This window comes from Polistes dominula, unplaced genomic scaffold (assembly GCF_049000335.1).
Source record: "Polistes dominula isolate Pdom_NZ unplaced genomic scaffold, Pdom_raw_medaka contig_49, whole genome shotgun sequence".
Lineage (NCBI taxonomy): Eukaryota > Metazoa > Arthropoda > Insecta > Hymenoptera > Vespidae > Polistes > Polistes dominula.
The window spans coordinates 1,949,498-1,975,000 of NW_028300914.1; the positions used below are offsets into that span (position 1 = coordinate 1,949,498).

General features: G+C 37.5%; 1 long non-coding RNA gene across 5 annotated transcripts in view; it reads left to right on the forward strand.

Moving 5' to 3' along the window:
• Window positions 1–4,505: 4,505 nt before the first annotated feature.
• Window positions 4,506–25,503, forward strand: part of LOC149033301 (uncharacterized) — a 53,967-nt gene continuing 32,969 nt past the window's right edge. Inside the window, exons 1-2 of one of the 5 annotated variants that reach the window (XR_016175744.1) lie at window positions 4,506–4,659; window positions 4,843–7,754. This is a non-coding gene — a long non-coding RNA (uncharacterized LOC149033301). Of the gene's footprint in view, window positions 7,755–25,503 lie in introns of all 5 variants that reach the window. The other 4 variants (XR_016175741.1, XR_016175743.1, XR_016175742.1 and 1 more) reach the window with 4 other exon arrangements.

The following is a 25,503-nucleotide window of genomic DNA, read 5'->3' on the forward strand; positions in this document are numbered from 1 at the left end:
GCTGTACCAATAGAAGTAATAATAGTATTAGTAAGTAGTAGTAGTAGTAGTAGTAGTAGTAAGTAGTAGTGGGTTGTGTTTGTGGGTTGCTTATACACGTTCGTGATCTCCTTTATACGTGTGCGTTGTTTGTGCGTAGAGTTACGTATTACTGTATAGTATACTTTACATACACATATTCACGTGGGGAGGATATACGCGAGAATGGGTGAGTGGGTGTTGGGTTGGTTAGGTGGGAGGAGGAGGAGGAGGAGCAGGAGGAGAAGGTGGTGGTAATGGTGGTAGTGGTAGTAACGGGCGCGGGTATATTCCTGCGCCCAGCACAAATATTATTGCGTGCCGGGATAAATTTATTGCCAGCGTTCTCCGCAGGCGTTCACAAACGGGCAAGCTTCGTGGCCGGTTGCGGTACGACGTAGTAGACGACAAAGACAAAGACAAAGACAACGACAACGATAACGACACTACGCGACAATGAAACAACGATAGACACCACATATCGTTGAAAGAAGAAAACTCTTCCTCTTCTAACCTTAATTTAATAAAAATCCATAAAACTCTAATTGATTTAGTTTGATTTTTCATATTAGAACAATTCATTTATATATTTATCGTAATCGTTAATACAAATATCGTGTTCGAATAAAATCGTTCAAATATTGATTAACATTATCATCGTCATCATCGTTATTTTTATTTATGATTGGTCTCATTCGTGTGTCCACGAAGTCTAGAAAAAAAGATAAAAAAAAGAAAAAAAAAAAGGAAAGAAGAAGCCATGTGATATCGATCAGCGTGACATTAGGATGCCGCCCTTCTTGATCAACTTCAGCGCCTTCTTCAATCTCCTTCCACCCCCCCCACTCCTCCCCCCACCCAAACCCCTGTAGATGCCTCACAGGCCTCACTCCCATAAACTTATTCAACCGTATCGTGTAATCCCACTTTGGCGTCTTCAACCTTCCTGCAATTTCTCTTCTCTCTCTTTTTACACATCCATCCATCCATCTCTACTTTCCTCCCTTTCCCTTCAACCCTACTATCTATCTCACTCTTTCTTTCTTTCTTTCTTTCTTTCTTTTTTCATCCCTTCTCTACTTTTTATCATCCGATCCGTGACTTCGTATTGCGCCACACGACATCTCTTTCCCTTCTTCCACCCTTCACCAACTCTGAACGTCATCGACTCGTGCCTTAGGGTGTTTCGCTATTGCCGATAACGTCGCGACGCTTCGTAGAAAAGAAATATGAAAACTAAAGTCTTTTTCTTTCTCTTTTTATCTTTAATTATCCTAAAAATTATACTAAATTTTGTAATTAGATTAGATTATTATTTGTATTAGATTATTTTTGTTTTATTTTTAATTATATTATAGTCTAATGTGTGGTGTTAAACTATATTATATTATATTATTATATTATATATTATATTTATATTATATTATATATTATATATTATATTATTATATTTTATTATTTGTTTTAAATTATTTTTGTTTTATTTTTTATTATATTATACTTTAATGTGTGCTGTTAAATTATATTGTAGTATATTAGGTTATATTTTATTATAATATATAGTAATATACTATTATATATAACTATATATTATAGTTTACAAGTTATTTAATATATATTATAAATATAGTTATATATATATATATATATTGTTTATAATATAATATATAATATATAACTATATAATAGTTTAGTATAATATATATAGTTATTATATATAGTATAATATATATTATAGTTTATACTATAATATAATATAACAAATATATATATATATATATATATATATATATATATATATATATAAAGTATAATACTTTATAAATTACTTCAAAAATTATGCATATAAAGTAGACAACAAAATAATAATCTTCCATCTTCTACTTGTCATATCAGTAATTCTTTTTTCTTTTTATGTAATCTAGTTTTTTTTTTTTTTTGAAATTATTTACATTTTTCTATCGTCACAGGGTGTGTGTGTGTGTGCAATAAAGGGATGAAAATTCGTGGACAATCTAAATAGTAGACGCGTTCGAAGTGAAGAGATAAACTTCCGTGACCTTAGGAAACGCAAGGAGAAGAGATGAGGCCTTGCCTTTCGGCTAACAAGGAAGTAAAGTTTGGTTGTAGACGACGACGACGACATTGTAGGAGGGGAAAAGGAGAGGAGGATGAAGGGAAAAGGAGGAAAGCTCGTGTAGGCGGTAAGGTAGGGTGCACCTGCCTCAAGGGGGTTTCGTGACCAGAACGACGGCTTTCTCCTCTAGTCACCGCCACAAACACCCCCTCACACATCCCCACACATCTCCCCTTTTCCTACTTCGTCTCTTACGAGCCAGTTCTAACACCCTTGGGGCATGCAGCCTCGACCAACGAGAACTTTGTACTGGACTACAGTCTCTCTCTCTCTCTCTCTCTTTCTCTCTGTTTCTCTTTTTCTCTCTTTTTCATCTCATTTTATCTCACTCACTCATTCACTCACTTATACGTTTCGTTCTTTTTCTTTTTTCGCACTCTTATACTTGCTGTTTCTCATTTTATTTCTTACACGGATCACTCTCCTCAAAGACGAGAAAGAAATACGTAAAATAAAAAGGAACTCTTGGTAGAAAGGAAAAATAAATATCAGCTGTATCTTAGATAGGAACTCTCGTATTGCAATAGTAGTAGTATTAGTAGTGGTAATAGTAATAGTAATAGTAGTAGTAGTAGTAGGAGTAGTTCATAACACGTTCGGTTAAATCGAGCAGCAAGAGAGAAAGATCCGACCTAAGTTCTTTGTTATATTATATACGTCAAGTGTAAGAAGAAGAAGAAGAAGAAGAAGAAGAAGAAGAAGAAGAAGAGAGGTCACATCTGGTACATTAGTTAAAAAGGTCAAATTTTCTTAATTTTTTATATTCTTTTTATTTTCTTCTTCCAAATAAATATTCTTACTTTTTTGTTTATCCTTTAATCGATGTGATCGACAGAAAATTATCTTATCTTTTACAGTAATTATTAAAAGAACAAATAAAAATTAATTAAATTCGTAATTCGTTGGATTATATATATATATAATAGTTTTATATAATAAAATATAAATTAATATACTACAATATAATAATATACTATTATATTGTAGTATATTAAGTTATATTGTATCATATATTGAAATATATATTTTGTTGTTAATCACTCTCTCTTTTTTTTTTTTTTTTTTTTTTTTTTTAAATATCTGTGTATTCCATACAACGTGAGGTTAGATGGTCATTTTGTTTTTGATTTTCTTAAAGAAAGTATAGAATTTTAAGCCAGAGTTGGACTGGGCAGTTCGCGCCCCCATTTCGGTATGCCAGCGTTAAATTATTCGAGACGGCGTTCTTCGGTGCAAGGAATGGACCGGTTAGACATTTTAAAGAGTCTCGAGAGTCGGACGACTAAAAATAGTTGGACTAAGGAAGCGGTTAAAATTAGTACCTAACCTCCTCGAGAACGCTGCCGCGTGGCACAACACACCGTCTTAAAAGCGTCTCTCAACGGCTACCACCACACTCTCACTCATCCTTTAGAACTTAGGCCGACCTTGCTAAACGATGAAAAGGACAACGAGCTATGAAATATGTTACAGAATACAACCCAAAGTACAACCACTAACTAATCAATTTTTTTCAAGACCTTGTTTAACTCTTATGTCCTATCATACATTTCTCGTGTTTCCATTTGAAGTAATCCCAAAGATTCATTCGTTTGAAGAAGTTTGAGAGAAAGATTTTGACAATAAACCCCTAAGTATACATTCTGTCCTTTGTTCATACTTAAAATAAAACACTATATAGATTTAGTTATTCTTATTCCCATTTGGTATCTCTAACAGAATTGAACTAGCGATGAAACACGAAAGAGAAAGAGAAAGTCAGAGTAACTCGTAGCTCCTCGAACGAATCCCAAAGCAGAAGCCCAAAGCCGAAGCGGAAGCTGAAGTCAAAGTAGAAGCAGAAGCAGTAGCATAAGGGATAGCAATAGCAATAGCAATAGTAAAAGCAGGGCTATGCTTTCGGACGAAGAGAGCGTGGCTGTCTGGTTGGTTGGTTGGTTGGTTGGTTGGTTGGTTGGTTGGTTGGTTGGTTGGTTGGTTGGCTGGCTGGATGGCTGGCTGGCTGGCTGGCTGCCTCCTGCCTGCCACGCCATGGAATATTGATATGTAAATATAGCAGAGCGCCAGTAGCGAGCTGCGGCGGTGGCGTCGAGCGTGCAGCAGCGGTTAGAGGGGCGCTAGCAGGTTAACGAGCGGCTCGCAGAGCCTCGTAGTCTGGGGGGTGGGTTAGTCGAGGGTTGGAGACAGAAAACGAGAGAGAGAGAGAGAGAGAGAGAGAGAGTAGTAGCAGTAGCAGCAGCAGCAGCAGCAGCAGCAGCAGCAGCAGCATGGAGGCGTGGGTGAGTGGATGAGGGGGGTTGGAGTTGGGGTTGGTGGGTCTGAGCGGTAGAGCGACGCGGTGGAGCAGCAGCAGCAGCAGCAGCAGCAGTACGGGGCTTTACGAGAGAGAGAGAGAGAGAGAGAGAAAGGGGTGTGTAGAGGGGTTGGGTCGCTGCCGGCAGTATAACAGAGACGGCCGGGCGTGCCGCGGAGCGTGCCACCAAAGGGGATGAGAATTTTCCGTGGTCGGTGAAACTATTGTCCTTGATGCTTAATCTTAGAAATTGTGATAAAATTATTACTAAGATATTCATAATTTTCTTATTGATTCACACAAATTGTAGATATATATGTTAAAGTTTGTAGAGATAAATAATTTTTGTTATTACGTTCTAATAATTAAGATCGTTAAATACGATGTTTGGCAGGATAGACAATTTCAATACGGTGGTGTATAGGGACATGCCCTGCGGGACACGGTATGGAACGGGGTGGTTGGAACGGGCCGCGGAAACACGGAGAGGGCGGGAACACGCCGGCCGAGCGAGGGTTAGCGAAGAGCATGGAGCAGAGGGGTTGGTTGCTGGGGTGTACGGGGGTGAGACATGAAGCGTAGGATGGTGACTGTGGTGGCTCCGTGCAAACGCACGAACGTGTCTCTTTCTCTCTCTCTCTCTCTCTCTTCCTCCCCCTACACATAGACACATACATATATACGAGTGCTAGCGCGCGCTTTCGTACACATACACATACACACATCGTCGTACACGCAAACGCTTTTTCTTCGTATGGTTGAGCTCGTGTTCCCTCGTTCCTAGTATGCGTATATGTGTATGTGAACGCGAAATAGTGGAATAGAGAGAAAGAGTAAGATAAAAAGAGAAAGAAAAAGATAGAAGCACGTACGAGAGGGCATGCGGAGAGAGTCGAAGGGTATCTTCTATGGTCGAAGGGTGCCTCCGATGCGCTACGTCGAATTCCTTTCTCTTCCGCATATACCAACCTACCTACCTACCTACCTACCTATTCTACCTACGGCGTATCTACCTATGTTTCTTTTTCCCTCTTTCTCTATCCTATCGGACGTGTTCAGTGGTGGCTTTTCTACTGTCACCTTTCCACGCGTAAAAACTGTTCGATTCTTCAACGAGAACTTTTTCAACCGTCACACGAGAAACGATCTCTTGATTGGAAAGACGCACTTACTCGATATCTCGATCTTTTCATCCCCCCTTTTTTCTTTTCTATAGATATATTACCTCACAAGAAAAACTTACACACCTGCACGTGAATTTTGTACAATCACACAACGTCTTTATTATTACTTCTTGTTGTTGTTTTTTTTTCTTTTCTTTTCTTAATTGAACGTTGTAATTTCACATTTTTCTTTCTTTTCTTTTCTCTTCTCTCTCATTTGTTCGTTGGTTAGTTGGTTGGTTGGTTAGATGAAAAAGGGCTCATATATTCGACGTTTCCTAGTAGTCACTAGTCTTGGTACACATCTCGTGGGAAAGAACGTTGGCTGACCTTGTAATTACCTTTACTGCAGTAGAGTTCTGCGGATTTTCACATCCAACGTTACTTTCTTTATCTACTTTTTCGATCACTGTTCTATTCTATTCTATTTTCTAAGTCCTATCATTCCTAACTTTTATTCGCAAACCCATGAAACATTTGCACAAGATCTTTTTGTTCAGATTGAAGTTAAAGTAAAACGATATGAAACAAAGATACATATATATATATATTTATAAGTGGACATTTATTTATTAATAACTATACATTACGAAATAATGGTCAATCTACAATTACATATATCCATATATATATATATATATATATATGCATTTATGATAATACCTAAATATACAAATGATGGAAATCCGCAATTGAACTGAACAGCTCCTCATTCAATTTAATCGGACGTTAGCGTAACAAACAAATGTCCATAAACATTTATATATCAATCAGTAATAACCATGGGTATGATGGTAAATGGTCAGAGAGGGAGGAGGCAAGTGAAATAGAAAATAAGATTAAAAGAAACAAAAATATTATTTATAAATTTGACACTAGATTACGAAACAAACTAATATTGGCGACATTTCGAGTATCTTTTACGACAACGCGTTTCTTACTTTACAGAAAAAAAAAAAAAAAAAAAATAAGAAAAAAATAAAAGGACAAATTTTCTTACTGTCGCGTCAAGTTGGACACAAGAAAGAGAAAAAGATAGATAGATAGAGAGAGAGAGAGAGAGAGAGAGAAGAAATATTACACCTAAGTCGTTACTTGCCAAGTCGGAAAGGTTTATTTCGTAACGGTGTTATCGTTCTGTAAAGATATTTGTGTGTTGGTTGGTTGGTTGGTTGTGTTGGTTGAGTACGTGCGAACCGCGGGATCGCGTTTTACTTCAGTTAGCCTTTTTTTTTTCTTCCTCTCTTTTTTTAATTTTATTTTATTTTTTTTTTCATCGTGTCGATAATCGATAAACGTGCCCTCGGTGTTTCGTAAGCGATTACTATCTTCACTGTCTTTCTATACAAGCCTAGGTTGTACTAGTAAAGTAGTAGTACCTTGTAGTAGTAGTAGTAGTAGTCGTCATAGTCGTGGTGGTAATGGCGTCGTTCAGTAAACTGGCTTCCCACACAAGTGTACACCAGTAACATTCATATACTTGCATATCTTTGTATATGTACATATATGTATATATACACACATATACATATACATTTAGTAGAACTACGATGCAATGAAGACTGGTACCTACCGTTCACTCTTCTTACAAACAGATACACACCAATACATATACAGAGACACCATATATATACATATATATATATATTCATACAAAGAAGAAATACATGGGATATAGAAGCGTAGAGAAACACCGTGAAAACCATCTCAAGCGTAACGGTTATACCTTAACTCTCGTGAGCTTCTTCTTATACTCTTCCTGTTCTTTTCTTTCTTTCTTTCTTTTTTTTTTTTTTTTTTGCCAAGGTTTTCTTTCTCTCTCAATGATGAGAAGAAAGAGAGAAAGAGAGAGAGAGAGAGAGAGAGAGACCTTCGTTCTTATCTTAACTCCGTGCGCAATGCCGTCGCAGTTTGCTGCCACACAGTCCTTTTACGATTGGCACGATCGTTAAGCGAGACCATAGCCGCCGCCATAAAACCGCACTGTCAATCGTCGTGACGAAAGGTTTGTTAAAATGTGTGTGTGTATGTGTGTGTGTGTGTGCACGCGCGCGCGTAAGAGCGTGCTTCAACTTCACGAGAAAGAAAACATTAACAGTAAAAAGAAGAAATGAAGAAGAATAAGTACGAGGAACAGTGCAAGGTCGGTTTAATCAGCTGACATCAATTTGAGGGGTTCAATAATTCGATTCTCCAAAATTTTTCTGTGTTTTTTTATTTTTTTTTAATCATTTTTCTTTGAACCTCAATCAATGATTGTTAACGATGATAATGATAATGATTATTATTATAACGATGATTATTATTATAAGAAATTAGATTATTATTATAGAAATTAATTGGAAATTTGAGAAAATTATTGAGAAATTTAAATAAATAAATAAGGAAGGATATAAAAAAAAAAAAAAAAAAAATAGAAATGTAATAACCAAATTTTTGACGATTATACAATTGTAATAATAATAATAATAATAATAATATATATATATATATATATATATATATATATATATATATATATATATTTATTTATTTATAATTTAAAATAAATAAAAAATAATAAAATATAATTTAATTATAATTATAATAATTAATTAAGTAATAATTAATTAAAATTAAATTATTAATATAATATTATTTATGTATATTATTTTTCCAAATGCAATATGCATTTCTTTATTTAAATAATTATGAACAAAATTTGGTCTTTATCTAAAGATATATATATATATATGTGCGTGTGTATGTATATGGTATCTGAACATGGATAAGAGTCCAATGTAACGGTATAATGGCCTTGAAAACGGCAAGTACTGTCTCGTTAGGCGTGAAAGAGAAGAAGGGAGGGTTGCGAAAGCTTTCGGTGTTGCGAAAGCTTTCGGTGTTGTGAAGCTTTCCCATGGTAAAGGGTAATTTCGATGGGTCGTAGGACGCACCTGTGCTACTACTGCTACTGCTGCTGCTTCGTCTCTTCTCAACATTTTAACATCAAGAAAACATTACCGTTCTTCTTTACACTTACACTTATACATATATATATATATAGAGCCACTTTCATCTATTCTCCTACAATTACAGTGAAACAATAACGTGTTCTTTCTTCTTATTCAGGATGGTATTGTAAATTCTCTATCCTACCATTTTGTTTTTTTTTTTTTACTTTCTTCCTATTTTTCTGTTTTTTTTTTTTTTTTTTTTTTTTCATTTTATTTTACTTTCAATCGCTTCTCTTACTTCTCAATCGTTTTCCTTCTGCTCTATTTATTTCCTTCCCTTGTTCAAAGCTTTACAAAAAATAAAAAGAAACAAGTAGGATCGTAGGTTCGAACAAGTGACAGGGCAAATGAGAGAAGAGTGGGGAGGTTGACGTGTGTGTGTGAATTTTTTTCGAAAATTCAGCAACATTTTCGTTTGTTCAATTTTTCTTTTTTTTTCTTTTTTGAGAGAGAGAGAGAGAGAGAGAAAACACGAATTTTAACAATTTGTTTTCTTTTATATCAGATTGTTTGTCTATTTCTTTTTTCTTATTTTATTTTTTATATTTGAAATGTAAAGATTGACGATTACTAATTTGCGAATAATTATAGTACGATGGATAATTAGTGTAATTAGTAAACGAGGTGTGCGAATGATATGGAATGGAACGAAACGGAAAACGATCGTATTTCTTCATAGAAATCTCCTACACTTATGAAAGAACCACCCCTAACTCGTGTCGTTTACTATCTCTTTCTCTCTTCCTCTCTCTTCTCTCTTTCTCTTTCTATTTGATATGTATATAGTTCGATATCGTTCGATATATTAAATCACTAATAAATTGTAATGATCGTTAGAGAACAGTTAACGTAATTGCAATCTCCAAAGGTGTTTTCATAATTGTTACGTTAATTGGGGTGTTTCTATAGTTGGGCTAAAGGACGAGTTAGAAATTTTCGGAGGAATCTTGTCCCATTTGATTAGTTATTTATATATGAAACAACGTATATATTATAACCTATATATATATATATTACTAGGATGCTTTGGTCACGAGTTGGTGTGGTTTTGTTATTAAAATGTTGATTTAATATAATTCTAAACTATTTAGAAAATTATACACGAAATAATACCACAATTATAATGAAATACATAAAATAATAATAATAATAATAATAAGTAAGGTTATAGGTTATGTCATATGTAAATCTGGAGAAAAAAAAACCTGAAAAAATGATTGAATTGTCATACAGTGCCATCTATTGAAAATTTACCAGTAATTAGAGATCTAGATAACATCTGAATATGAAATCTTTAACCAGTTAAGTGCGTTTGACGTGTATACACGTCGTTGCTTGTTTTTAATTCCACACCCTGTAGTGATCTGTTAAAACTAAATTTCACAGTCAACCGGTTAAATTAACGATAAAAAATAAAAAATAAACGCGGGAAAAAGTATCTTATATTCTAAGTTGGAAAAAAATCACACAAAATAAAATAAAAAATAACAAAATAAAATATATATATATATATATATATAACTTTCTATTAAACTCTAACTTTCGATTATGTTCTATTTGCAATATTATTTATTACAAAATTGTTTCATATATAAAAAGGGTGTTGTTGAAAACAAAATTACAAATAAAAATTGTAATATTATATAATAATTATTTCATAATATTAATTTAATTATATAATAATATTATATAATATATATATAATATACAATTCACAAGTTCTTGAGAGTAAGAGAGAAAGAAATAAAATAAAAATAAAAAAAATATACAAGACAACTTAATAATAAATTCAACACTACTTCTAACATTCTATAAATCAGATAAATAATTGTTAAAAAAAAAAAAAAAAACATAATTAATATTTAATAACTTTTCCCACAAACGCACACACACACAAACATAATATACACACACCTAAATCGCGGATCATTTTCATTTGTCAAAAGTATCAATCGTCGTTCTATTCAAGTTTGATTTTATTGTTTTCTTCTATTTCAACTATTTTCTTTTTTTTTTTTCCTTTCGATTTTTCTATCCTTCTTTTTACTTCTTCATCTTTATTTTCTTTTTTTTTTCTTGGCATCTCTCTCATTCTCACGGTATATGCTTCCGACAGTTTATTTTAACGTTGATTAAAAAGTCTCAGAGTGTACGTTCGTCATCGAAAAAGAGAAAGAGAAAGAGAAAGAGAAAGAAAGAGAGAGAGAGATGAGTTTTATTTTTCTTTCTCGGTTAAGCGGCCACGTAATTCGTCGTTCGAAAATCCTTCATTCTAAACGGGAAAGAAGACTCGTCCGTCCGTCGTAGTCGTCTTCATCGTTGTAGTCGTAGTTGCTGTATAAAAGCTCGAATTTATTATTAGGTGCTATTCTGGAATACGGCTAACACGTTCGTTCGGTGGCCGACGCTTCGTTCGATATTATTTTCGTCTCCATCGTTCTCTCTCTCTCTCTCTCTTTCTCTCTCTAGTTATCGTTCTCATTCTGGAACGAAGAGTTAGTTATGTACGTGAGTCCCTGAGTGCGACTCGGTAACGAGACCACCGGCGCGACGTTAATTGTTAGCTCGCAAGTGGGCTTTAAAGGTGTCCTCACAACGCATAACCAGAAAGAGAGAAATTATCTCTCTCTCTCTCTCTAGCCTCCCCCCGCCCCCTACATATATACATTCATACACACTCTCTGTTTCAATCTATCTTTTTATCTTTCTCATTTTCATTCTATTCTTCTCATTCCCTCTTTTATTCCACCCCCACTGTATTCGCGTTTTTAGCAAAATCCGCGAACTTCGAGATAAACGTGAAAAAGTTTCATTTCGTTTCGTTTCGTTTCGTTTCGTTTCATTTCGTTTAGCGAATAATTTATCTTTCCTTTTTAGATCGTTAGATTCAAGTTAACGTGCCAGGTGTACCACCGGTGGTACACGTTACATTTGATCTTCGGGCCACGTGTACCACCGGTGAGTTACACTTATAATTAGATATATTTATTTAAACCATTATCCCTGCCATTGGCATTGGAAAGTGTTAATGGTCAATTATGTTCATGAACCATTTGATATTTTAAATATTTGTTGATTACAATCTATCGTTTTAGGATAAATGATTAGAAATATGACAACGATGATAAGTAACAACATTCTAAATATTGGTCGATCTAGTATATCGAACGTATAATAAGTTATGGTAGTAACTATGCTTTATACTGTTAGGTCATAGGACGATGGATTAGGGTAGGTAGTATATATGTAGGGTGGTGAATTCAACCCTTGCGATTTCAATACTCTAGAGTCATATGTCACACACGCTGAAACACTAGTTATATACATTTATATGTAGATGTATATGTGTATATTAATTACACGTCGAAGGTTAGGAAACGACCCTTCGGAGAAATATGTCACACGAAGGGAACTTTCTTTGTCCACTCTTCAGAAAACATCATTGAAATATCATCGAATATCGAATTCTATTGGGTTGGCAACTAAAGTCATTGAACACATTTAGGTTTTTCATTGCAAAGATCAGAAATTTGATGAACGTGTCTGAACGTGGCTGACCGATGGCAAAAGGTCAACAACAAAAATGGACATTACCTAAAATTTGGAAAACTTAGTTGCCAATCAAATATCTTGGAAATGACTGAACCTTTTTTCTTATCGAATGACTTTTTATCAAATTGTACTTTCAGATTATTTTTTGTCAGTTTTAACATGATTGAAGAAAACACGAAAAAAAGTGTAAAAGAGAAGAAGAAGAAGAAGAAGAAAGAAAAAAGCAAAAAGGAAGAAAAAGAAAGAAAAGGAGAATAGGTCGACGTGTAACGGCGGGTTGGCATCAAAGTTATTTATGCTTGGGCGTTTATGAGAGTCGTTTGAAAAGGACGTGACGACGGTACGCTAGTCGTATAGCTGGCCAATAATAACGGTTATTAATCGCCCTGGGAAACGTTAAACGATAGCATTTTCATAGTTTGTCATCTGGCTCGTTGTATGGAACTTGTGACCAACCACTACCATCATCACCAATACCAGTACCAACATTATCAACAACGACGACTAACGTACGATGTGTGTCTCGTACAACGGAACAATTTTTCTAACGTTTTCTAGCAAAACCTATCGCAATTTTGGTGACATCAATGCTTTCCCTTTAAATCCCTTTAACAGGTTAAGCGCCACGTCAGTCATCAATGGCTGACATGTTCAAGAAAAAGAAATAATGAAACAGTAAGTAAGTAAAAAGTCATTTCCGTTGAAATAAATCGAAGTACCCTTAAACGTTAACAAAATGTGACCTGCCTACCTTCACCCCCCTATAAAATAAAACTTAAGAGTTAAAACGTTGCCGCTATTTTTCTTCTTCATCTTTCATTTCAAATATTTTTTTTTGTCCATCCCTTTTCGAAAGAAAGAAAACGTCAAGTTACTCTATAAGATAATGGGTGGTAGTTATAGCAGTAGTAGTAGTAGGAGTAGTAGTAGTAGTAGTGAAGAAGGAAGGATTCGAGTGACCGACAAAAGCGATCACCACTGTGAAATAAGTTGGCCGGCTTAGCGTAGTAGGACGATGGCAGTAACGGCTCTAACGTAAGGGGATGAGGGTGGTAGGAGTGAGGGTTGGGATAAGGGTGGGTTTGAGGAAATTCTTGTGATATCGCAGACGTACGGAAACGTTACGTGCTTCGACGACCATCTCTTTCCCTGCCTCTAAAAGGAACTGCTACTAGAAAGAGAGAGAAAGAGAGAGAGAGAGAGAGGGATGGTGGTGGCATCAGGCTTCGTCCCTGGTGGCGTCGTTACGAGGGGCGTCGCGTTTAGAGAGCGTCGACGTTGGAGCACCACTACTACCATCACCAGGAGCCTGACGATGCGGTGGTCGTCGCTGATGCGAAGGAAGAGAAGAAGGAATAGGAACAGGAGTAGGGGGAGGGTGGAGTAAAGGGTGGTAGCGACGCGCACGAGCGAAAGAGAACAAGAGAGACAGAGAGAGAGAATGGGAAGAGGAAATATCGGTCCCTCCTTTGGCGCGGTAGAACGGCGTGACGTTGGCATGGCACTGACGCGATTCACTGTGTGCTGCTGGCCACGCCAACAGCACTAGCACCAGCAGAAGCAGAAGCAGAAGCACCACTACTACTACTACTATTACTACTACTAGCACACAAGCGCCAGTAGAAACGATTGGAGAAGCGTGGCGTTGCAGAGAAGTAATGGTGTGGCAGTGGTAGTGATAGGAGTAATAGTAGTAGAGAAGTAGAAGTAGTCGTAATAGTAGTAGTAGTAGTAGAAGCTCCGAGTGTGGGGCTCGGTAGGGCGCCACTCGACGCCACGCGAAGAGGTACGAGGGGTGTGGAGGTGGTAGGTAATCACCCGGCGGCTCGCGTTATAGCGTCGTTACGCCGCAGCGCTGCTATCCACCTCCACCTCCATCCCCCCTCGTCCTCCTCGATCTCTCTTCCTCCTTCGTCCTCATCCTCCTCCACTCGTTCGTTCCATCCACGTCCTCGATGTTCTCTCTCACTCCCTCTCGCTCCCTCACTTGGTCTTTAGTCGTTGAGCGCGTTTTCTTCCCTTCGCCTTCTTCGTCTTCCTTCTCCCCCTCTCGACCCAATCTCCTCATCCTCTTCTTCCTCTTCCTCTTCCTCTTCCTCTTCCTTTTCCTCTTCCTTTTCCTTTTCCCTTCGCACAGAAACGCGACGGCAGCAGCAGCCTCAACTCTCGGTGCTTCGAAGTCTCCTTCGGTGGAACGAACGACTTGGGCTGCCTTTCATATACCGTTATACGAAATACGGTTACACACACACACACACACACCCTTACCTTACCTTACCCTTACCCTTCGTCCTTTTCCTTCTTCTTCTTCTTCTTCTTCTACTTCTACTTCTACTACTCTTCTCTTTTCTCTATGCCGACTCCTTGCTCGTTCTTCACCTCATCCACCACCTTCTCATCCTACCTCTACCTTTACCTCTAACTCTAACGGCGTCACCGTCGAGACCGAGTTTAATTATTTCATATCGCCGTACACGGATCAACACCGTGACACCGGCGTTCCCTGCCAACCACGGAATCCGATCTTACCTTATAGTCGTCGTCGACAATCTACGACAACGATGACGTGTCTCTTTCCCTTTATCAACCTTTTTCCACAAACCTTTTCATTTTTTCTTTTCTTATTTCATTCTAAATTTTAGCAATTTCTTTCATCACAAATAAACCAAATTTTCTTCTTCTTATTATTATTATTATTATTATTATTATGCTTATTATTAACTAGCGTTAGGAACCTGAAAATTTAACACAAATTTCGCCTTAAATAATTTTCAAACTTCTTTGATATCAAATACCAAATATCAGTCGACGTCATTTGCGAAATATGCGTGGTGGACAACGTAATTTAAATTGCTCAAGCGTGATGGAAATCGTACAGTTAATTGGGCACACGTGGTCATCTAAGTGTTCAAACTTTTGTTTTAAATTGATTACTCAAATCGTATGATTATTTCAAATAATAAAACAATTTTCAAAAAATTCGACAAATTCGTACATTCAATACATAACACATTTAAAAACCATATATGTTATATACGGAAATCTACCGTAGTATATACATTTGTCAAGTCCTGTTATCATTCGTGTTATCTTACGATAAAAACAAGAGATTACGAAAGAAGACAATATTGCAAAAGATAAGAAAAAAGAAAAAAAAGAAAAAAAAGGAAAATAAAGAAAGTCAAAGATATAAGATCGAAGGACAAAAAAGATAACGTGCACGTGTTGTATACGTATGTGTGTGTGTGTGTGTGTGTGTGCATGTGAGTATAGAGTGTGGGAATAAGAAACGTGCCCTATCGTTAGATAGCCGACTGTAAACGTTCCTTGTTTCGTGACGTTCTTTCTCTTGGAATTGAGTGGTGGGGAAAGACGATGGGTAGGGTGGTGGGCCGGCCAGGGAGAAACAATTGTAGCGTGCAAATTGAAGGGTCGTAGGGTCGTTCGTGAAGGGCGTACGAGATCCGGAAAGACGAGAAGGGACGGGAAAGACACAGCCGTGAATTCGAAGTGGGGAAACGTCAAATGGCCCAGAAAACGTATCTCTCTCACTCTCTCTCTCTCTTTCCCTCTCTTTCCCTCTCTTTCTCTCTTTCCACGTTAACTTCACCGACGAGACTCCGGCTAATTAATTAATTATCCGAACGAACGCCGTCTGCCAGCGAAGAACGTTTTCCCGTATTAACTGCACTCCAAATCCAACTTCTTCGTATTTTCTCATCCCTCTCTTTCCCTCTCTCTCTCTCTTTCTATTTTGGCGTAGGATGAAAAATTCGCGAATACAAAAAATACACCGATGAAAGAAATAAATGGAAATATATGCATATGTATATATATCTTTTATATTATATTATATAAATATAGACTGTTCGAATTAGTGGGGTGCCGTATCAGCGTCGCTCGAGTTGCCACTTAAATCTGCATATATATATAATATTAATATAATTAATAATAAAATTAATATAATAAATAATAAATAATAATATAATAATATAATAAATTTTATATATATGTATTGAAGAGGGTTCTTAAGGGATTTTACTAAAAAAAAAAAAATATAATTATTTTATTTCACATTGATAAATATTATTGTGTGTTTATTTTTATTTTTATATATATATATATATATATATTGAAACGATACTTATATAATCTGATTGATTAGAATTAAAAGAACTTCTTCTTCGTATCAAACAATGAAAAAATAAACTAACAAAATTGTAAAAAGGTTGCAGAAAGTAAACGTTCGATCGAAAAGGTAAGAAATCATTTCGTTTTTTTGTTTTGTTCTTTTCTTTGCTTTACTTTCTTTTTCCTTTTTTTTCTCACCTATTTTATTTTCTTTCTTTCTTTCTTTCTTTCTTTCTTTCTTTCTTTTATCTCTTATCTGTTGGAAGTACCAAGGACGAGGAAATGCAAGTACTACTCTGCCGCGACTAGACCGATCGAATTAATAAACGCGAATCGTAGTCGTTCCCGGTTTTATTCAATTAAACGCGAACGTGCCTCGCGTCGTGGGACGATGGAAGAGAACGTTCGTTGGTTCGTTGGTTCATTCGTTCGTTCGTTCGTTGGTTCGTTCGTTGGTTCGTTCGTTCGTCCGTGCGAGAGAGAGAAAGAGAGAGAGAGAGAGAGAGAGAGAGAGAGAATAGCAGACAGCCTTTCTCAATTTACCTTCGAGTGCTCGTTAAAGAAAGCAACGGGCGACGCGTTCGTTTCACCTCGACGGTCTTCTTCTTCTTAATTGGACCTTCCTAAGATTCAACCTTTTTTCCTTCCTTCCTTCCTTTCTTCCTTTCTTCCTTTTCTCATCTTATGTTAGATCCTTTCACGGATATTTCTTTATATTCATCTATTTATCTATCATCTATTTCATATCTATCTTTTCAATCTATTAAGTTATCTCAAAAATTTCTTCACCTTTTGCTTGCTGATAAGTTGTACAATACAGGTTGCCATCCTACAACACGGTTTTGATATAACACGATTCATAAATTACAGAAAATCCTCCTACAACACGACATCCTATAACATGGTTCTTTTTTAAAGAAAACCTTTGTACAACACGGCATTTTCTAGGAACCTATCTACCGTGTTATAGAAGGGTTACCTGTATTGTATAATAACGCGTAATATTTTTTTATGTTATTTTATGAAATAATATCGATTCTATTCTATATTATCTTTTTCTTTATTGTAGTAGCAAAAAAAAAGAAAAAAGAGAACGTTTGATTAGAAACGCGATGCATCGTGAAAAATTATCGATAGAAATATAAAAGGTGAGAGATCGAGGTATAAAAAAGATAGAGAGAGAGAGAGAGAGAGAGATGGAAAGAGAGATCTCCAAGTTTCGTGGTGAGTTCGCTCGTTCGTTCGTTCGTTCGTTCGTTCTCGTCGAGATAAATTAAAATTTCTACGAACTAGATTGCGCGGAAAAAAACAGTAACTGCAGTAACTGCAGCAGCAGCAGCAGCAGCAGCAGCAGCTATGGTGGTTGGTTCTCACGGTGGGTAACGTCGCTTACCACGCGACGACGAACTTTTCGCGTTACGCGAGCTTTTTCCAATACTTCGAGAGTGCAACGTTCTCCTAGTGGAACGAAAATATGCTAAAAATAAAAAAAAAAAAAAAAAAAATGAGAAAGAAAGATAAGAACCAAAAAACAAAAAAAACGCGTTTTTAAAATTCGTGCATTGGACTGTCATCCACTTTGCGTTTATTTACAAATTGCGACACAGTCAATTCACGTGTTCTATCATCGAACATTAATCACTTAGTACTATCTTATTATAAAAATACATATATATATATATATATTTCATTATTATTAATTATATATCAATATTAATACACATTGATAAAGGGTTAGTTAATTAACCCATTCGAGACCACGATTTTTGTTTCTAACACAGTTTCGTCATTTTTTCGTTTCATCGTTTCATCGTTTCATCATTTTTACCCATTTACAAATTAGCCCGATTCTAAAGAAGTCTTCACTTTAAAAATAATAAAAATAAAAGCAAAAACAATGTTAATCATTACAAACACAAATTTCAAATCAAATTATGTAAAATGATTTAATTCTTGCAACATTTTTTTGTTTCATCCGATAGGAACTTACAGAAGTGACCAGGTAATACGAAATATACACTAACTCACATACATATTTACGAGCTGAAGATACATTCATATAGAGAGACAGGTATATATATATATATACATATATACACACAAGTACATAGACACGGTGGCAACACGGAAAGCGAGAGGTACAGATCCCTCGAGGGAGTTATATGAGAAGGAAGGAAGGAAGGAAGGAAGGAAGGTTTAGGGTGGTATGAGGAAGAGGATGCATCGCAAAAGAAGGATGGGTGTTAGGGAAGGGCAAGAGAATGCCGAGAAAGTGGAGAGGAATAGAATCGTGGAAGGGAGATACTAGGACGTTCGTAACGAGTCCCTCTTGGTAGTCGCAATGGGGGCTTTTGCTCGGCGTGTCTCGATCGTCCTGAAGAATGTAGGCTCCTCTCTCCTGAGAGTGCAAAGAAAATAGAAAGAGATAGAGAGAACTTTCAAAGGGAGCATAACACTAAGGAAAGAGAAAACCAGAGGATAGCATAGATACGACGATCGGCAGAACCACGCAGCGCCCTGATAAATAACTTGGAACAGTTCCTACTTTTTAACTTTTTTATCCTTTTTTATCCCTTTTTATCCTTTTTTTTTTTTTTTACTATCCTTCTATATCTTTCTTTCTTTTCTTACACGCATATAAACTTATGTTATATATCCCACTTATAACAGAAATCGAGTTTGTTGCAAGAAAACCATGACGTCGATTACTCCTCGTTATGTTTACTATATAGGGAATTTTTATTTCTGATTTTATTTTTTCCAAATTTAGCCCAATTTTACTGCTACTTACACGGCTCAATACAAAAACAACAATTTCTCAATATATATATATATATATATATATATAATATCCTTCCCAACCCATTTTTCTACGATAAGTTCCCATCTCCTCTATCCCCCTTTACTTTTGTATAATTTTGATGCAAGACACGTGAAATGGTGGAACATGCTGGGGACAATGTAAGTCACATGAATACGACTCCCTGGGTTCCTGTATTTTCAAGGAGTCTACTGTTCTAGGAATGACATCGAGAGTGGATCAAAAATTCTTAGTAAGAGACACCCGGTGGAGGGAAAAAGAAAGAAAAAGAAAGGTGGAGTGAGAAGAAAATGAACGAAAGAGAACAAGAAGAAAAGAGAGTGTGAGAGAAAGAGAGAGAGAGAGAGAGAGAGAGAGAGGTGACTCAAGGATCGATATTTCAAGACGTCTAAGTCTAGCCGATATATCCAGGAACGATCGCGGTCAGGAGGGTAGAAAGAGAGATATAGAAGTAGATAAAGATAGGAAGAGGAAGCGAGTAATAGAGAGAAAGAGAACACGAGAGAAAGAGAGAAGCACACCGGATGGAAATCGTCTCAACTCTCACCGGAGACCGAAAACGTCCGGCTCCCTGGGTTGCGTCTTTTTGCCGTTGGCTGTACCGTTCCGTCGTTGTCGTCGTAGTCGTCGTAGTCGTTGGCATCGTCGTAAGCGAGTTGAGCGAGTAGAGCCAAGCCAAGCCAAGCCAACGTATACGAGGAGTGAGTGTAGAGAGAAGAGGAAGAGAAAGAAGTGTCCTATGCATGAGTCTGTGTGTGTGTGTGTATGTGAACTGGCGCTCGGTTGCTGGTCGGTCGTAGTCGTCGTAGTTGGTGCGATTCTGGCTCGGCACGATGTTGTTGGCGTTGGCGTTGGCGTTGGCGTTGCCCCATTGGCGTATCGAGTTGGCGTTGGCGCTGGCGCAGGCATTGGCGTAGCAGATTGCCTGCCTGGCTCCAATGTCTGGCGTGGCAACCGCCGCCGACTCCGACTCCCGTAGCGCGGCACCGTTTATCGCGCGGATCCCCGCCCGCCCATTCCTCTCACACCCTCACTACCTCCCACATCCTTTCTCTCTCTTTCTCTCACTCGAAGCCGTGTGCCGGGCGACGCGGCACGTATCTGCCATCGAGCACGGCAGGAACGAGGCTATTACGCGAGCGCGCATACATATCTACGGTGAGATCCTGCGAGACTTTCCGTGCGCGTCGCTATAGACAGACAGAGAGAAAGAGAGAGAGAGAGAGAGAGAGAGAGAGAAAGAGAGAGAGGAAAAGGCTGGAAAAGGAGATCCGTGTGTTCGTGTGCTATACTCTTTCTCTCTGTCTCTGTCTCTTTCATACACTCTCTTTCACACATACATATTCTTTCTCTCTCTCTTTCTCTCTTCCGTTTTCTGTCCATCTTTCTCTTTCTATATGGAGAGAGAGAGAGAGAGAGAGAGAGAGAAAATGGAAGAGAGCCAACACGGGGTGTTGACTCCACCTCCGGACGATTTCGAGCGGTTCGTGCTTCCAGGATCAGCGAAAAGCTCCGCTAACGCGGTAGGATAAAGGCGAAAGCCCCCGGCGCTCTAGCCGGCGCTGAAACGAGCGAAAAACAGGTAGTATCCATCATTCTATGCCCGGCTAACCCAACGCTACTGCCACTGCCGCCAGTACTACTACTACTACTACCTACCACCAGTATCACCAATACAGCTGCCCCATCATCTTCGTCGTTGTTGTTCTAGTCATCATTGTTGTTACCCCTTAAAACTCTTCTTACTGAACCAAAACAAAAGTTTCTTTTTAAATGAGAAACTGACCCCGAAAAAGGGGAACAAGATTTAGAAGGAAAAGTTCATGTGTCATTTGATCCTTGTCGTCGTCATCGTTGTCATCAACGTCATTCCAACTTCTCGACACAAACGGGAACTTTGGGTTAAGGAGAAGTGACCCCGGAAAAAAGGGGACACGACCCCGAAGGAAGAAGGAAGAATAGAGCTTTGGTCCGCCCCGAGGCGTGGCGAGAGAAACGCATCGACTTCCTTCTTTAGAAAAGGTCAACCTTGTTGTACCTTTCCTCCTTGTACTTCTTTCTCTTTCTTTTTCTCTTTCTTTCTTATTTTAGATATATATTTTTTGTTGTTCTTTGGTCAGCTTTTGCTAAACTTCAAACTTCAAACGATACTTTTACAATTCATTTCTACGTACCAAATAGTCGAATGTATTGACAAAGATCCCCCTCAGAAAGAAAAAAAGGTATGATCATCGTCTTCGTCTTTGTCATCGTCGTCAGTCAAGAAAGATCGAGTTGGTCATTGGTAACACGCGACCATTCACAAAAGACCCATCCGTCGAACGTACACGTGGTAACGGCATTTAAAGCGGCGTGGGTACGAGTAATCGAATTTTGGTGCTCGTGTTGACGTCGCGAACCGTTTGCCTGGCTGGCAGGCAGGCAGGTAGGTAGGACTAGAAAGCAGACAGGCAGGTAGGCAGGTAAACAGGTAGATAGGGAAACAAGCAAGCAAGCAGGTAGGTAGGTAGGCAGGCAGGTAGAGAGACAGGTAGATAGGTCGACTCATCGACTATGGCTAGCAAAGCTAGCTAGCTGACCAGGCAGCCTCTTTCTCCCCTTTCTGAACCGCTAGTACCACACTGGACTATCCTCTCTCTCTCTCTCTCTCTCTCTCTTTCTCTCTTTTCATCCTTCTCTTTTATTCGAAGCGTGACCTCGTCGACCGATCAGCCGGCTGATTGGCGGCGTGGCGAAATGAACGAAACGAATACGGCACCAACCAACCAACCCCCCTTCCCCCCATCATCCCCCATCAATCCCCTGCCCTTCTCACTTCGATGCTACCCTCTCGGTGTCCTATCTATATACGCTCTAGCACCCCTACTCTCTTTCTCTCTCTCTCTATCTCTTTTTGATGCCATCCACGCACACGGAGACGCTTAACCGATCGCTTCATAGAGATGAATAAGAGCAAACGTATATATATATATATATATATATATATATATTGTATGTACGTATATGTACTATATATATATATATGTAGATATCGGTATAGTAGGCTCGACTCTGAATTCGCTGCAGCGTGATGATATGAGACTACGTGTGCGGTTCTCTCGTCCTTGTATTTGTACATGGAGTGGGTGAGCGAGAATGACAGAGATAGTGAAAAAGAGAAAGAGAGAGAGAGTGAGTATATATCGTTGGCGCGAGGCGGAACGTTTGAAGCGTGGCGAACGAGGGCGGTGAGCTTCAGGGCCGTAGCCAGGGGGAACGAGGCTAATTCAATGGATGCCTCCGATTCGTGGCTCGTGCCTCTTTATCTTTCTCTCTCTCTCTCTTTCTCTCTCCCTTTCTGTTTCGCTTTACTCCACGTTCTCTATCTATACATATATATATATTCTTGTCATTCTCCATCTCTCGTCGTCGCTTATTCTCCCTTTCTCTTTCTCACCGTCAATGTCTCGTTCTACGTTAATTAATGAACGACTTGGTCGTGGCGAACGTCGCAAACAACACCACCCCCTGAAACCCCCTCAACCGTTCAACACGACGCGGCACACACCATCAAGCAAGAAAACTTCTTTCGCAGTGACACGTTGAATACGTCCTAAGAATCTTTCTCACACACACATAGTCACGTTAGAATAGTGGTAGAATTTGAACACAAATAAAATAGACGACTTTTCACTTTGTGCGTCACTTCTATTTAGTATTTAAACAATTACTAGGAGAAATCCTAAGATGTGATATATAAAGGAATGTACAATATATATATATATATTTAAAAAGAAAAAAATTCTACGAGAAGAAGAAAAAGAAGAAAAAGAAGAAGAAGAAGAAGAAGAAGAGGAGCTGCCTTTGCTCGCATTTTCTATTTTTTTTTTCTATTTTTTTTTTCGCGGCCAACTCTTCCTCAGGATCCTTTATTGCACGAGCGTCGTTTCGTCGCACAGTTTACGAGAAAGGAAAAGAGCTTTCTATCTCGCTCACTCTTTCACAAGCTCTTTAATATTTCTTTCTCTTTTACTCTTTCACTCGTGTATATACTCTTCTTCTTCTTCTTCTTCTTCTTGTCTTTCTCCTTCTATATATTTTTCCTCTTTCTCTCTTGTAGGGAACTCTCGTCGGGCTATTGCCTCTTCGAGAACGACGACGAGGGGGATGCTGGGACGACGGTTATTAATAACGCCGCGATAAACTCGGGTTAAGCCCCGCGGGGATGAAGGCCTTTGGCAAAAAGCGGAGAGTTTCATATCCCTCCCGCTGATCATCTTTCTCTTTGCCACCCACGTTCTTCGTCCTTCTCTTGCTCTCTCTCTCTCTCTTACTCTCTTTTCTTTTTACTCTCACTACACTCATTCACTCACTCACTCACTCGTATTTTTCTCTCTGATGCTTTTCGTTCTTTCGTTCGTTCATTCGTTCGTTCATTCGTTCGTTCGTATTCGAGAATGTAACCGAGAATATTTTCTACGATGAACGTTGCCTGTTGAGGATTCCTCTAGAAAGAGGAGGAAAGGGAGAGGGATACTCTTGTTCATAGATGTTTATCGAAAAGTTGATATTTTCAACAACAACAACAACAAAAAAATACATTTTCTTTTTCTCCTTATTTTATTGGGTTGTCCGAAAAGTAATTTCGTTTTTATTCTGACACAATAAAGTTGCATTAATTGATGCAAATCGGCAAATAACAACACGTGAAATCGGTGAGTGGTTAAATTGATCAAATTCAACTTTATCTACCCACTTGAATGGCCAAGGTTTAAACTGCGATGCAAAAATTGGTCTTCATTTTTACAATAGAAACATGATATTTTACTTTTCGAACAACCACCCAATACTTTTTCTTTTTTATCATCAACTTTCTACGATCAAAAATCCCTATTTTATTTCTCTTACATTTTATATTCGATGTTTCAACAAATTTGTCGAAGAATTCATTTGAAGATTATATTTCATGATTTTTTTTTTTTTTTGGTAGGTAAATCAAATAAATGAACGTAGCATAGAAACAAAAAAGTGTTTAAAATAATACCATAAGTGAATTTCATTTTGCAACCCCTAGATTCTCCTGCCGACGGTATAGGCGGCATCAAAACAATTCTTCCAGAATTTATTGTAGATTACGAACATTATTCTAAACATTCTTTGAGAACGTAGAAAGGTTCAAGGAATCTACCGATACCAAATAATGACACCTATCAACATTTTTGATGAGTTTAATTTGTCATCAAAGTGAGCATTATTTGACTTTTTTTTTTAATACCAATTCCTAGCCATTTTTATCTTTCCATTTTCTTGTTATTTTATTTTTTATTATATACATCGTTCTCACAATTATTCGAATAAAAAAATCGTAGGATTGGTAAAAACAAAAAAAAAAACAAAAAATAAAGAAAAATAAAAAGGAAGAGGATCTTGTTAAATTAGAATACCAATGGACCAATTGGATGCTTACAATTAGTGATATTGCAATTAACAAACTAGAAAACTCAAAAAAAAAGACTCATCTTATCCTACTTTTACCCCCTCTTCCCCTCCCCTTTTTTTCTCATTATCCTTATTACCTGTCTCTTTTATTTTCTTTCGAATTGCGTATTGTTTCTTAAAAAAAAAAAAAAAAAAATACAAGAAAAAGAGAAAGAGAGAGAGAGAGAGAGAGAGATTTATAAAAATCTTTGTTTCTTCTTCTTATTCTTTGTTTCATTTTTTTTTCTTTTTTTTTTTTACATTTCTTTTCCGCTCGAAAGAAAATTCGAAGACTTTCTTTCTTTCCTTGTTCTCTCTCTCTCTCTCTCTCGAAGATTCCGCAAAAGGGCCTTCCGGGAAACATCCGCGTGCGTGCTTACGAAAAGAGATGGAACTTACGAGAGAAAGAGAAATAGAAAAGGTTTGTGAGACTTTCAGACTTTCCAAACGACCAAGACGAATGTTACAGCTCCATCTTGGATTTATACATATACATGTACATACATAGATATATATATATATATATATATATATATATATATATATATATATATGTGCTAGTTCTACGGGTTTCTATCCTTCTACGAATCTTAGACTATTTCCTTCCTTTTCCTTTCTACATTTCTTCTTTTATCCCGATTTTCTTCTATCTTTTTCTTTCTATTGCTGAAGAAGCGCTGGTAGCTTGGGTAAGTGCCTCGAAGGGCGATGAAAAGGTTTCTCTTTGATAACAACCGACCTAACGCGCTAGCCTTAGCCTTTTCTATCTCTCTCTCTCTCTCTCTCTCTCTTTCTTTCTTTCTCTTTCTCTTTCTCTTTCTCTTGACGATTCTTTTTCTACAAGAATCTGACCTATTATTCTCGTTGACTCTTCGTTTCCCTCTGCTACGTTCCGACGTAAACTGAAGTTCACATTTTGTCCTAGACACTTTTCG